The sequence below is a fragment of the Pogoniulus pusillus genome, chromosome 14 (genome assembly GCF_015220805.1).
Source record: "Pogoniulus pusillus isolate bPogPus1 chromosome 14, bPogPus1.pri, whole genome shotgun sequence".
NCBI classification, from domain to species: Eukaryota; Metazoa; Chordata; class Aves; order Piciformes; family Lybiidae; genus Pogoniulus; species Pogoniulus pusillus.
The window spans coordinates 1,960,200-1,974,829 of NC_087277.1; the positions used below are offsets into that span (position 1 = coordinate 1,960,200).

The 14,630-nt window shown below is 42.7% G+C and overlaps 1 protein-coding gene across 50 annotated transcripts in view; it reads left to right on the plus strand.

The window, feature by feature from the left end:
• Positions 1-14,630, plus strand: part of RIMS2 (regulating synaptic membrane exocytosis 2) — a 493,599-nt gene that overhangs the window by 175,784 nt on the left and 303,185 nt on the right. The gene's annotated exons all lie outside the window — the stretch shown is intronic.

Sequence of the window (14,630 nt, forward strand, 5' to 3'; positions counted from 1 at the left end):
AGCAGAGGTGAAATGCTTCCCTGCTGGGTTAAATGACTGAGAAGTAGAGAGCAAGTCAGAAAGTTCCTCTCTTTCCCAGGAGAAGCCTATGCTTTAATGTTGCATTTCTGTAGCATGGATTATCCTTTTGATGTCAGGTGTAAAGTTTCTCCTTTTCTTCTCTACTCCTCCTCGTGTTTTTTGCTAAACTGGATTTGCTTTGTCTTTTTTTTTTTAAACATATGTCAAACCTTAACAAAAATTCCAGGGAGAAACTGCCTCCATATCACTAATGTCAGCCTTTAACCTTTACATCATTGATCAGTAGCTACTGAATTCTCTGAGCAGAGAGAGCCTATAATGCATTGTTGAAGAGATTTCTAAGCAGGGCTAAGCAGAAGCTGGACAAAAGGATCTGTAAGCTCTGCTGCAGTCATGTCTTTCTGTCCATTCTTCACAAAGGTAGCTTCTAGAAACCAAATTTCCCCCCCCCTGTGATGTATTCATGATGGCAATTATCTCAAGATCTTTAGCTGTGTTTTAAGTGTTTATGTCTGTGGGAAGAGCTTTCTGATCTGCTTAGAGTGATCCACTTTCTTCCCCCCTATGTCTTCCCTCCCTCCCTCTCCTCCCCAGGTTTCTTTATGATGAATATTTATTTCTAATCAAAATTCCATCTGAGTAGCATTAGTTCTTCTCACCTTGCTGCAGGACTTACAGGTGGAGGGAAATGGCCAGACAGTGGACAGGTAGAGCTTCTTTAGGCTGTGCTGTTCGTAACATCATCTAATCCATTGCTCTGAGAGTACCACCCTAACGATGAGAGCAAAGGAGCTTGGTGCCACAGTAAGGCCAAAGAGAAGGAACTGAATAGGAGTTGGTTTTTTTCTTCTCCCTTCTCAGCAAAGTTGAGATTATAGCCTTCATTAATCTAATTTCTGGGAAAACCAAGTATCCTGTGGAGGAAAGACATCAAACTATCTCTCCACAGCTACCTGAAGGGATGTGGTGGATCATAGAATGTCGGAGGCTGGAAGGGACCTCAAAAGATCATCTGGTCCAGCCCCCCCTGCCAGAGCAGATCACACTGAAACACATCCAGGTGGTTCTTGAATATCTTCAGAGAGGGAGACTCCACAACCCCCCTGGGCAGCCTGTTTCAGTGCTCTGTCACCCTCACAGGGGGAAAAAAATCCTCCTCAGGTCCACATAGAACCTCCTATGCCTCAGCTTTAACCCATTGCCCCTTGTTCTGTCATGGGCATCACTGGGCAGAGCTGGCCTCAGTCTCTTGGCACTCATCCTGCACATCTTTATAACCATGAATGAGGTCAGCCCTAAGTCTCCTCCTCTCCAAGCTAACAAGCCCCAGCTCCCTCAGGCTCTCCTCGTAGGGAAGATGTTCAACTTCCTTAATCCACAACCAATCCAGTCAGACGTTGGTGCTGGTCTCTTCTCACCTGTGATTAGCAAAAGAACCAGAGGGAATGGCCTCAGGCTGCAGCAGGGCATGTGAACACTAGGAAAAGTGTTTTCCCAGCAAGAGTGGTCAGGCACTGGAGTGTGCTGCCCAGGGAGGTGGTGGAGTCACCAACCCTGGGTGTGTTTGAAGGTCCTTTGGATGTGGCGCTTGGGGATATGGTTTAGGGGTGACCCTTGTGGAGCAGGAATATCACCTGGACATGGTGATTCAAGTCTTCTCCAACCTGAGTGTTTCTGTGATCATTGCTCATATTCTGCTTAAGACTGACTTGCTGAGCATACTCTGTCATTCTTGACAGAGATTTGTGCTAGCGAAGGTGTTGAGACCCTGTACAACTTGTGCAGCTCCCTCTCTGCTTCTCAGCTATTTGCCAGTGTAGTTGGTCTTGGCTGGCTGCTGCCTTCTTGGTTCTCATACCTTTCCTAGAAGTGCTGATGTCCATGCAAGGGACAGCCAACGTTAGCTGCATGTTCTTCTGGTCTGTGTCCCTGAGCTTAGAATGTCATCATTGGTATCTTGACTGGAGAATCCCGGTGGAGACTGGCTTAGAGGGTGAGGAGGGCTCTGTTGGGGAGTGGGACTGGAAAGAACTAATTGGCATGTGTAGATGCAGATGGGGTTACAAAATCAGCATTCATTTCTCCTGTGGAATGGAAAAAGCTGGCATTTAATTTCCTTTCTAAAGGGGGGGTAATTAGGTCTAGCTCCAGAGCAGTGGAATGCAGACTCCATGGAGGGCTTGTTTACATAACAGGGCCAGGCTGCTTTCAGCTTCGTTTTGAAGTGCCATTGGTCCCCATGCAGCTTCACTGGAGGGAACACAGTTATGTATTTCAGTGCATTTTCTTCATGCCTGTTGTGTTTCTAGCAGCTCTGCAAGGACTGTTCAATGTTGATTTGCTTTCTGCTAGTTGAGGTTGTTGTTTTCCTCCTCATGTTCTATGCTGCTGTCATCTCGACTGGGTGCTGCTTTTCTATTCAAAAGCTGCCGAGCAGCTGGGGTTGTCCTTTTCACTTCCAAGTACTCACATGCCCACACTTTCTAGAGCAGTGACAAAGCTGGTGAGAGGCCTGGAGCACAGCCCTGTGAGGAGAGGCTGAGGGAGCTGGGGGGGGTGCAGCCTGCAGCAGAGGAGGCTCAGGGCAGAGCTCATTGCTGTCTGCAGCTGCCTGCAGGGAGGCTGTAGCCAGGTGGGGTTGGTCTCTTCTGCCAGGCAACCAGCAATGAATATCTCAACATCTCTCTTGAATTGAGAAGCCCAGAACTGGACACAGCACTCAAGGTGTGGCCTCAGCAGTGCTGAGCACAGGGGCAGAAGAACCTCCCTTGTGCTGCTGCCCACACTGCTCCTGAGCCAGCCCAGGATGCCATTGGCTCTGCTGCCCACCTGGGCACTGCTGCCTCCTCTTCAGCTCCTCTCTTCCAGCACCCCCAGGTTCCCCTCTGCCTGGCTGCTCTCAGCCACTCTGTCCCCAGCCTGTAGTGCTGCTTGGGGTTGTTGTGGCCCAAGTGCAGAGCCCTGCCCTTGGCCTTGTTCAGTCTCATCCCATTGGCCTCTGCACATGTTAAGAGTGACAGCTGGATGGGAAATGTGAAGTTTTATGTGCCAGGGCAGTTTCCAAGACTGATTGAATACATTTGTCTTGCTAATGGCCTGGCTGATGTTCCCTATCATGATCACATTTAGCCTGCCAGCTTTGCCTTGGAGAGGCTGCTGCATAGTGGCCATCGTTCCTTGATGAGCCACCACTGATTTAATTAATTGGGTTTAATAATTGTGAGGCCTTTACCTCACATTTCTGAAGAAACTGAGCATTTTCACAGCAGTTATTTCCTGCTTGCTCCTTTGTGGAGGCATCAGAAGAGCTCAGTATGACTGATTTCACCTCTTCCAGGCTGAACTATTAGCGACAGAGATGTTTTGAAACCAAAGTTCCTTGCATGGAACTTTGGTAATTGTGGGTGCAATAAAAAGAGGGAGAAAAGGTCCACTGCCTTGCAGTCATTAGTCAAGCTGGCATTGGAAGTTCAACCACCCAAACTAGTTTGCAGAGGTATTAGGCTAAACAATTCTCCTGTGATTGTCCACGTTGCTGATGTTTTCTTGCTGCTTGATCATCTTTGAGGCAGAGCTGATTTTCTTTTTACTGTAATGGTGACAATTATCCCCTAGTAACAATGGAGGCTTTGGAAGAAAAAGCCTCTTTTTCATCAGACTTGAAGGGTTCCCTTTGAAACACCACAGCAGCTGCTGAGAAATGCACCTGCTGATCCTTCCCAATGCTAAGAAACTGAAACACCTTAAAAAGATGAGACTCAAAATGAGATGCAGTTTTGCATCTAATAGATGAAGAGTATTGTGAGATACTCTCTGTGGTGTCTGAGGGGAGAAAAGGGTGTAAGAGAATGCCTTTGCTAGGAGTATCAACTCACTGATACTGAGGTGGAGAGAAATCTGTCTGCATTTTCCCCATGTCATGCCACTTGATCGTGGCTTACAGTTGTTATGGTCAGATTTTTGTGACATATGGTGCATAGGCATGTGACATATTAGGCATAATTTACTGGCAAGGTAGTTTACATGGACAGAAGATGTGAAATTAGGGAAAGCTGTCTTTAGAGCTATTTAATGCAAATGAGACTGCCTACACACTTGATTTCTATTATTTCAACCTTCTCAATGTGTTTTGATAGTGAGTTCTCATAACTGTTGTTAGAAATAATTAGCCCATTGATTTTTTTCACTGAGTTTTGAGGTTGGTTTTGGGTTTTGTTGTTGTTTGTTTGGGGTTTGTTCTCCTCCTTTTTGGTTTGTTCTTCCCCCCCCCCCCCTTTTTTTTTTTTTTTTTTTTTTCTTTTTTTTTGTTTGGTTCTTTTCCCCCTGTTTGGTTTGGTTCTTTTTCCCCCTGTTTGATTTGGTTCTTTTTCCCCCTGTTTGATTTGGTTCTTTTCCCCCTGTTTGGTTTGTTCTTTTCCCCCTGTTTGGTTTGGTTCTTTTCCCCCTGTTTGGTTTGGTTCTTTTCCCCCTGTTTGGTTTGGTTCTTTTTCCCCCTGTTTGGTTTGGTTCTTTTTCCCCCTGTTTGGTTTGGTTCTTTTTCCCCCTGTTTGGTTTGGTTCTTTTTCCCCCTGTTTGGTTTGGTTCTTTTTCCCCCTGTTTGGTTTGGTTCTTTTTCCCCCTGTTTGGTTTGGTTCTTTTCCCCCCTGTTTGGTTTGGTTCTTTTCCCCCTGTTTGGTTTGGTTCTTTTCCCCTTGTTTGGTTTGGTTCTTTTCCCCCTGTTTGGTTTGGTTCTTTTTCCCCCTGTTTGGTTTGGTTCTTTTTCCCCCTGTTTGGTTTGGTTCTTTTTCCCCCTGTTTGGTTTGGTTCTTTTTCCCCCTGTTTGGTTGTTTCTTTTTCCCCCTGTTTGGTTTGTTCTTTTCCCCCTGTTTGGTTTGGTTCTTTTCCCCCTGTTTGGTTTGTTCTTTTCCCCTGTTTGGTTTGGTTCTTTTTCCCCCTGTTTGGTTTGGTTCTTTTCCCCCCTGTTTGGTTTGGTTCTTTTTCCCCCTGTTTGGTTTGGTTCTTTTTCCCCCTGTTTGGTTTGGTTCTTTTTCCCCCTGTTTGGTTTGGTTCTTTTTCCCCCTGTTTGGTTTGGTTCTTTTTCCCCCTGTTTGGTTTGGTTCTTTTCCCCCTGTTTGGTTTGGTTCTTTTCCCCCTGTTTGGTTTGGTTCTTTTTCCCCCTGTTTGGTTGGTTCTTTTCCCCCTGTTTGGTTTGGTTCTTTTCCCCCTGTTTGGTTTGCTTCTTTTTCCCCCTGTTTGGTTTGCTTCTTTTTCCCCCTGTTTGGTTTGCTTCTTTTTCCCCCTGTTTGGTTTGCTTCTTTTTCCCCCTGTTTGGTTTGCTTCTTTTTCCCCCTGTTTGGTTTGCTTCTTTTTCCCCCTGTTTGGTTTGCTTCTTTTTCCCCCTGTTTGGTTTGCTTCTTTTTCCCCCTGTTTGGTTTGCTTCTTTTTCCCCCTGTTTGGTTTGCTTCTTTTTCCCCCTGTTTGGTTTGCTTCTTTTTCCCCCTGTTTGGTTTGGTTCTTTTTCTCCCTGTTTGGTTGTTTCTTTTTCCCCCTGTTTGGTTTAGTTCTTTTCCCCCCTGTTTGGTTTAGTTCTTTTCCCCCCTGTTTGGTTTGGTTCTTTTCCCCCCTGTTTGGTTTGGTTCTTTTCCCCCCTGTTTGGTTTGGTTCTTTTCCCCCCGTTTGGTTTGGTTCTTATCCCCGTTTGGTTTGGTTCTTTTCCCCCTGTTTGGTTGGTTCTCTTTTCATAGAATCATAGAATCAGCCAGGTTGGAAGAAACCTCTTAAGATCATCCAATGCAACCTAGCACCCAGCTCTATACAATCAACTAGACCATGGCATTAAGTTTTGGTTTATTCTGGTGCTTTGGGGGGGTTTATTCTGGTGCTTTGGGGGGGGTTTATTCTGGTGCTTTGGGGGGGTTTATTCTGGTGCTTTGGGGAGGGGTTATTCTGGTGCTTTGGGGGGTTATTCTGGTGCTTTGGGGGGGTTATTCTGGTGCTTTGGGGGTTTATTCTGCTGCTTTGGGGTTTATTCTGCTGCTTTGGAGTTTTATTCTGCTGCTTTGGGGGGGGTTATTCTGATGCTTTGGGGGGTTTATTCTGGTGCTTTGGGGGTTTATTCTGGTGCTTTGGGGGTTTATTCTGGTGCTTTGGGGGGTTTATTCTGGTGCTTTGGGGGTTTATTCTGGTGCTTTGGGGGTTTATTCTGCTGCTATGGGGGTTATTCTGCTGCTTTGGGGGTTATTCTGCTGCTTTGGTTTAAATAGAACATAAAAAAGTGTTTTCAATCCTCCAGTGTCTCCAGCATATCCATCTGAAGTAGATGCTACAGCTGGTGTAGCAGGATGGTTTAAAACTATGCCAAAATTGGGCCAGTTGCAAACTGACAATCGTTGCTCTTACATAATGTGGAGCCCTGGGAGAACACAGAGGAGGCTGGAGTTAGCAACCACCAAACATGAAACACTGCAACTGCCCAGTTTTAGAAGTAGTTTAAATCAAATGCCTTGCCCAGCATGTACATTTGTAGGCAGTAGTGCTGTGGCAAGGCACTAATCAGCTAAGTACCATAATCCTCCTTATAGGGCAAATTCTTACTTGACCTCCAGCTATATACAGCACAGGGTAACAGCATTAAACTGTAACGCTCCTCTCACGCTCTCAATAGCTTCCCATTGGGTCAGCTCTCTGACTTGAGCTGCTGGCATTGCATGGACTACACTGCAGGTTTTTACTTCCTAGATGCCTTATGTTTTGTAGCTGTGTTTTGGGGGGAAGGATTGGCAAATCTGTCTAGAAACTGATGTCTCGTGATGAGGAGACTGTTTGTGTGCCTGCTCTGAACCTAGAGGATTAAATGAAAGCCTTAGGCAGGACAGAAATTGATGCATCCTCATGAACCCGAGGCTCCCAGCTTCCCAGATGTGCAGTGGCTGATCAAAAGGTAAAGCAGGGAAAAAAGCTGCTGAGAAATGTCTTGTGTGAGAACAGTTTGCAATGCTCAGCAGTTTTGGTGGTGGTGTTCTTTTTGAGGGTGGGCATGAAGTGCTTTTTCTGCCGCTTTGAGCATGAAGAAAGCTCAGCAGACTCGCTTTTTGTTGTGCTTCAGGTAGATGAGACCAGGATAACTAAGTCCTGCCAGTCTCTGTGCTTTAGCATTTCAAGTTCTGCTCTTTTTTTTTCCTGTGACAAAAATATTTGCTGAAATATTTGGTTTCGTTTCATAAAATGTATGTAAAGAACTGGGGACTTTTTGGGGTGTTTTATGTTGTATGAAGTCCTTTTCAGGAGCAGCTCAGGATTGCAACGCCTCACTTTTACACTTTGGGTGCTGTATATGAGCTCCTTTTCAGGAGCAGCTCAGGATTGTGCTGCCTGATTTTTACATTCTGAGAGTTTTCTGTTATTTGAACTCCTTTTCAGTAGCAGTTCAGGATTCTACTCCCTGATTTTTACATTGTGGATGCTTTATGTTGTTTGAAGTCCTTTTCAGTAGCAGTTCAGGATTGCACTGCCTCATTTTTACGTTTTGGGGTATTTTATGTTGTTTGAAGTCCTTTTCAGTAGCAGTTCAGGATTGCAATGCCTCATTTTTACTTTTTGGATGGTTTATATGTTTGTTGAAGTCCTTTTCAGTAGCAGTTCAGGATTGCACTGCCTCACTTTTATATTTTGGGGTATTTTATGTTGTTTGAAGTCCTTTTCAGTAGCAGTTCAGGATTGCAGTGCCTCAGTTTCACATTTTGGATGGTTTATATGGTTTTGGAAGTCCTTTTCAGTAGCAGTTCAGGATTGCAGTGCCTCATTTTTACTTTTTGGATGGTTTATATGGTTTTTGAAGTCCTTTTCAGTAGCAGTTCAGGGTTGTACTGCCTGATTTTTACCTGTCTTTTACATTGTGGATGCTTTATGTTGTTTGAAGTCCTTTTCAGTAGCAGTTCAGGATTGCAGTGCCTCAGTTTCACATTTTGGGGTATTTTATGTTGTTTGAAGTCCTTTTCAGTAGCAGTTCAGGATTGCAGTGCCTCAGTTTCACATTTTGGATGGTTTATATGGTTTTGGAAGTCCTTTTCAGTAGCAGTTCAGGATTGCAGTGCCTCAGTTTCACATTTTGGATGGTTTATATGGTTTTGGAAGTCCTTTTCAGTAGCAGTTCAGGGTTGTACTGCCTGATTTTTACATTGTGGATGCTTTATGTTGTTTGAAGTCCTTTTCAGTAGCAGATCAAGATTGCAGTGCCTCAGTTTCACATTTTGGATGGTTTATATGTTTGTTGAAGTCCTTTTCAGTAGCAGTTCAGGATTGTACTGCCTCACTTTTACGTTTTGGGATATTTTATGTTGTTTGAAGTCCTTTTCAGTAGCAGTTCAGGGTTGTACTGTCTGATTTTTACCTGCTTTTTACATTGTGGATGCTTTATGTTGTTTGAAGTCCTTTTCAGTAGCAGTTCAGGATTGCACTGCCTCATTTTTACGTTTTGGGGTATTTTATGTTGTTTGAAGTCCTTTTCAGTAGCAGTTCAGGATTGCAATGCCTCATTTTTACTTTTTGGATGGTTTATATGTTTGTTGAAGTCCTTTTCAGTAGCAGTTCAGGATTGCACTGCCTCACTTTTATATTTTGGGGTATTTTATGTTGTTTGAAGTCCTTTTCAGTAGCAGTTCAGGATTGCAATGCCTCATTTTTACTTTTTGGATGGTTTATATGTTTGTTGAAGTCCTTTTCAGTAGCAGTTCAGGATTGCACTGCCTCACTTTTATATTTTGGGGTATTTTATGTTGTTTGAAGTCCTTTTCAGTAGCAGTTCAGGATTGCAGTGCCTCAGTTTCACATTTTGGATGGTTTATATGGTTTTTGAAGTCCTTTTCAGTAGCAGTTCAGGGTTGTACTGCCTGATTTTTACCTGTCTTTTACATTGTGGATGCTTTATGTTGTTTGAAGTCCTTTTCAGTAGCAGTTCAGGATTGCAGTGCCTCAGTTTCACATTTTGGGGTATTTTATGTTGTTTGAAGTCCTTTTCAGTAGCAGTTCAGGATTGCAGTGCCTCAGTTTCACATTTTGGATGGTTTATATGGTTTTGGAAGTCCTTTTCAGTAGCAGTTCAGGATTGCAGTGCCTCAGTTTCACATTTTGGATGGTTTATATGGTTTTGGAAGTCCTTTTCAGTAGCAGTTCAGGATTGCAGTGCCTCAGTTTCACATTTTGGATGGTTTATATGGTTTTGGAAGTCCTTTTCAGTAGCAGTTCAGGTTTGTACTGCCTGATTTTTACATTGTGGATGCTTTATGTTGTTTGAAGTCCTTTTCAGTAGCAGATCAAGATTGCAGTGCCTCAGTTTCACATTTTGGATGGTTTATATGTTTGTTGAAGTCCTTTTCAGTAGCAGTTCAGGATTGTACTGCCTCACTTTTACATTTTGGGATATTTTATGTTGTTTGAAGTCCTTTTCAGTAGCAGTTCAGGGTTGTACTGTCTGATTTTTACCTGCTTTTTACATTGTGGATGCTTTATGTTGTTTGAAGTCCTTTTCAGTAGCAGTTCAGGATTGCAGTGCCTCATTTTTACGTTTTAATACCTCTGTGACACTCCAAGTTTTGAACTCATTTGAATCCTTCTGGCTGGCAACTGCTCATTGACTCCACCCTTCTGCAAATGATTTCTCTGGTGTCATTCTTGAGGCCAGTAACTGGAATTCTGACCAATTCTTCCCAAAAGCAATACAATCCATTGAGTTCTGGTTTTATTCCTGGCTACCAAAGTAGTGAGTGAGGTATTTCTTGTGTGTATTTGTGTGTGTATATATGTGTGTGTATATATATATGTGGAAATATGTATTATATGGAAATAATAAGCAATATATATATATAAAATATGGAAATATATATGAAATGAAATTAGCTATACATATCATATGGAAATATCTATGATATGGAAATAATTAACAATATATATCTCTGAAATATGGAAATACCTATGATATGGAAATAATTAACAATATATGTATATAAAATATGGAAATATCTATTATATGGAAATAAGTAACAATATATATATAAATATGGAAATATTTATTATTTGGAAGTAAGTAACAATATATATATATATAAAAATATGGAAATATCTATTATATGGAAATAATTAGCTATATATATTAAAATATGGAAATATATGATATGGAAATAATTAACAATATATGTATATAAAATATGGAAATATCTATTATATGAAAATAATTAGCACTATATATATTAAAAATATGGAAATATCTATGATATGGAAGTAATTAGATATATATAAAATAATATGGAAATATCTATTATATGGAAATAATTAGCAATATATATATAAATATGAAAATATATATTATATGGAATTAATTAGCTATATATATATACTATAAATGTGGAAATATCTCTTATATGGAAATAATTAGCAATATATATATAAATATGAAAATATATATTATATGGAATTAATTAGCTATATATATATACTATAAATATGGAAATATCTATTATATGGAAATAATTAGCTATATATATAATAATATGGAAATATCTATTATATGGAAATAATTAACAATATATATATAAAAATATGGAAATATCTAATATGGAAATATATGTAGAAATAATTACCTATCTATATTTATATATAAAATATGGAAATATCTATTATATGGAAATAATTAGCTATATATATAAAATATGGAAATGTATATTATATGGAAATAATTAGCTATATATATATATAAATATGAAAATATCTATTAAATGGAAATAATTAGCAGTATATGTCATATGGAAATATCTATGATATGAAAATAATTAGCTCTCTATATAATATGGAACCATATATTACATGGAAATAATGATGTTTTATATTGACATATATAATTCACATATAATATATAATTATGATATGTAAATAATTAGCAAAATATCCACTTTTTAGTGTTCAAAAGCAGGGATAAAAAAAGTAAGCATTTGTCAGGGCAGCTGAGTAAAACTATACCTACTTACTCTTTGCAGTTCTATTAAGCTGTGTGACACACAGCTTACTGAAAACTCAGTCAAAATAAAAGAGGCCCAACCCAGCTCTGCTGCTAGTGCCATTTTCTCACCTGGGATGTTCTTCCTGCAGCAAACCCCCATGCAATGGACTTACTGCCTGAATATTGGTAGTTTAGCAAGGGGTGCTTAAAACGGCTCATTTTGTTCAGCAGGTCCTCTTTTCCCCTCCCCCCCCCATATTATATTTTTTTCCTAGACAAACCCAAATCAGGCCTGGAATGCTGCAATGCTGAGATTTTTTGTTGCTGAATTGCTTGTCTAGAAAACCTGCTTCTGGAGTGCTTGTGCTGTTTGCTGTGCCAGTGCAAGCAGACGGAGTTATCAGCGGTGAATTCTGTCGCGTTGGCGGTTTGTTGCTGCAGATTTCCTTTCCTTCTGTTGATACAAACTTCCTGTCAGGGGAATATTTCTGTTTCCAGCTAAAAATCTAATACAGATCAACATCTGCAGCGTTGCTGTGGTGCTTCAGTGAGTTTGGTAGCCATCACTGAGGCCAGCAGCACAGTGCCAGGCTGGCTCCTGTGCTGCAGGAGGGAGGAGGAAGCAGCTGAGATCAGCTCCCTTCACCTGCCAGCTGCAGGTGGGAGAACGCGGCTCAAGGAGCTGCACTCAGAGGAGGATCTCAGCCACCCCTTTTGGAAGGGAGCCTTTGGGGAGTGAACAGTTACTGTGCATCCCCCCTCTGCCCTTGCTTTTTCCCTCTCTTGTTGGCCTTTGCCACCCTCATGCATGATTTGGGCAGTGGGAGTGGGGCACAGCTCAGCAGACCGAGAGCAGGGATGGCAGTGAGCAGCTGAGCCCCAAAGTGGGATCTCAACCAGGCAAATGTCCCCTGCTGTGTGAGACAGGAGGTGGTGGAGTCGCCGTCCCTGGAGCTGTTCAAGGCAGGATTGGACGTGGCACTTGGTACCATGGTCTAGTTCTGTGGTAAAGGGTTGGACTTGATGATCTGTGTCCAGTTCTGGGCCCCTCAATTCAAGAAAGATGTTGAGGTGCTGGAACATGTCCAGAGAAGGGCAACAAAGCTGGTGAGGGGCCTGGAGCACAAATCCTATGAGGAGAGGTTGAGGGAGCTGGGTCTGTTTAGCCTGGAGAAGAGGAGGCTCAGGGGTGATCTTATGACTGTCTACAACTACCTGAAGGGGCATTGTAGCCAGGTGGGGGGTGGCCTCTTCTGCCAGGCAACCAGCAACAGAACAAGGGGACACAGTCTCAAGTTGTGCCAGGGCAGGTATAGACTGGATGTTAGGAAGAAGTTCTTCACAGAGAGAGTGATTGGCATTGGAATGGGCTGCCCAGGGAGGTGGTGGAGGCACCGTCCCTGGGGGTCTTCAAGCAAAGCCTGGATGAGGCACTCAGTGCCATGGTCTGGTTGATTGGTTAGGGCTGGGTGCTAGGTTGGACTGGATGATCTTGGAGGTCTCTTCCAACCTGGTTGATTCTATGATTCTGTGATCTGTGAGGTCTCTTCCAACCTTGGTGATACTGTGATACTGTAATGCAAATGTGATCTTTATCTTGTAGACTAGGATTATAGGTTGGGCTCAATGATGCTGAGGGTCTTTTCCAACCTGGGTGTTTCTGTGATTCTCTGATTTGTTATTGAATTATTGTTTGGAGGTGATTCTCTGGACTGTTTTAATGGCTCTGAATACAGCAGCTGTGAATTAAAATCTGCAAGGTATGGCTGGAAGGGGAAATAAAGCAGTCTCAGATGAATTTTACTTAGTGAATTGCTTGGATATAGAAGTACTAAGGGGAGAGGAAGTTCTTCACAGAGAGAGTGATTGGCATTGGAATGGGCTGCCCAGGGAGGTGATGCAGTCACCATCCCTGGAGGTGATCAAGAAAAGACTGGATGAGGCACTTGGTGCCATGGTCTGGTTGACTGGCTAGGGCTGGGTGCTAGGTTGGCCTGGATGATTTTGGAGGTCTCTTCCAACCTGGTTGATTCTATGATTCTATGAAAATTGGATTTTTTTTTTTCCTGGTGAAGGTAATCTGTCTTAAAATAACATTTTTTGAGAAGATCTGTGAAATGTGGACTCAGGTATTGGGCACTTGTGAGAACCTTAGGTACTGAGCTGCAGTAAATTGGGTGAGAGCAGAATTACTCAATAGGTTTCCTAATGTAATGAAGGAAAAGTCATTTACAGTAGCTGCAGGTTCTGATTTCTTGCTGCTTTTTGTATTTCTGTTCTCCCAGCCTTTTCTTTGGAAGTTCTACAGAAGCATAGAATCAACCAGGTTGGAAGAGACCTCCAAGATCATCCAGCCCAACCTAGCACCCAGCCCTATCCAGTCAACCAGACCATGGCACTCAGTGCCCCTTCCAGGCTTGGCTTCAACTCCTCCAGACATGGCGACTCCACCACCTCCCTGGGCAGCCCATTCCAATGCCAATCACTCTCCCTGCCAACAACTTCCTCCTAACATCCAGCCTAGACATCCTCCGGCACAGCTTGAGACTGTGTCCCCTTGTTGTGCTGTTAGTGTTAGACATGCTTCAACATATCCTGTTTAAAGCCAGGCCAGTAAAGAAGTGCAGGAGGCCTTTTTACCTGGGCAGACTGCTGCAGTGAGTCAGCTTGCAAATCGTGCATTGCTTGCAACCAAGAAGTGAACAGACAAATCAGATCAATCTGGTGTAAAACCAATCAGAGATCTTGGTAGAAACTGAAACTGCTTAGAAGTTAAAAATGAGCTTTTTCCCTCGCCCTGATTGTGCAGCTGGAGGCACAGCTGCTCTGGAGAGCGTGCAGAATGATTTCCCAGGCACGGTGTGACTCAGCAAAAGCAAAGGCCATAGGCAGAGAATGAGGACAGGAGTTAAATCAGAGGCAGCCACTCTCTGAGAAACACTTCCAGAAATAGATGAACGCTTTGCACATTCCTCAGGGTGGCAAAGGAAGTCTGTGGAAGGGCTTTCATAGGAGTACCTGCTGAGGGAGCAGGACCCTCCCTGAGCCATGCAGCCAGACCTTCATCCTGCACAGCAAGTTCTTGCTCTCACAGAACTCTCAGCAGCAAGACCCAGAGCTTGTCCAACTCGCCTTTTTGCAGCCCAGGAACTGCTTTGTGAGGTGTCATGGTGGTGTTTTATCTGTTCCCTCTCACTGACACTTAACTGTCTGTTGAACACAACACACAGAAGTATAAAACTCTTGACTGGCAGGAGGATTTCTTCTCATCTGATCACTTGGGAACCAAGCAAAGCTGTTTTGCTGATGGCAGACATAGAGTGGAGGAGAGACAAAGCTGTGCTCAGTGTATTTGATGAGGTCTCTGACAAGAAGCTCTGTTTCTTTTATGGCTTTTGCCATAAAAGAAGTTCCCTTGGAAATGAGCATTTGTCCACACTCTGAGCTACTCTTTCACGTGCAGAAAAGATCACATCTTGAGAACAGTTAAGCAAAGCTGAAATATGTGCAGCTTCAGTTTCAAATTTCCAGCCAGTTTTATTCCTTGCTAATTTATAGGAAATAAAAGGTGCTTAGTAAATTACTAGGTCTTGAAAATAGCAGATTTAGTTAGCAGTAGCTGAAATATTTAGTTTCCAAG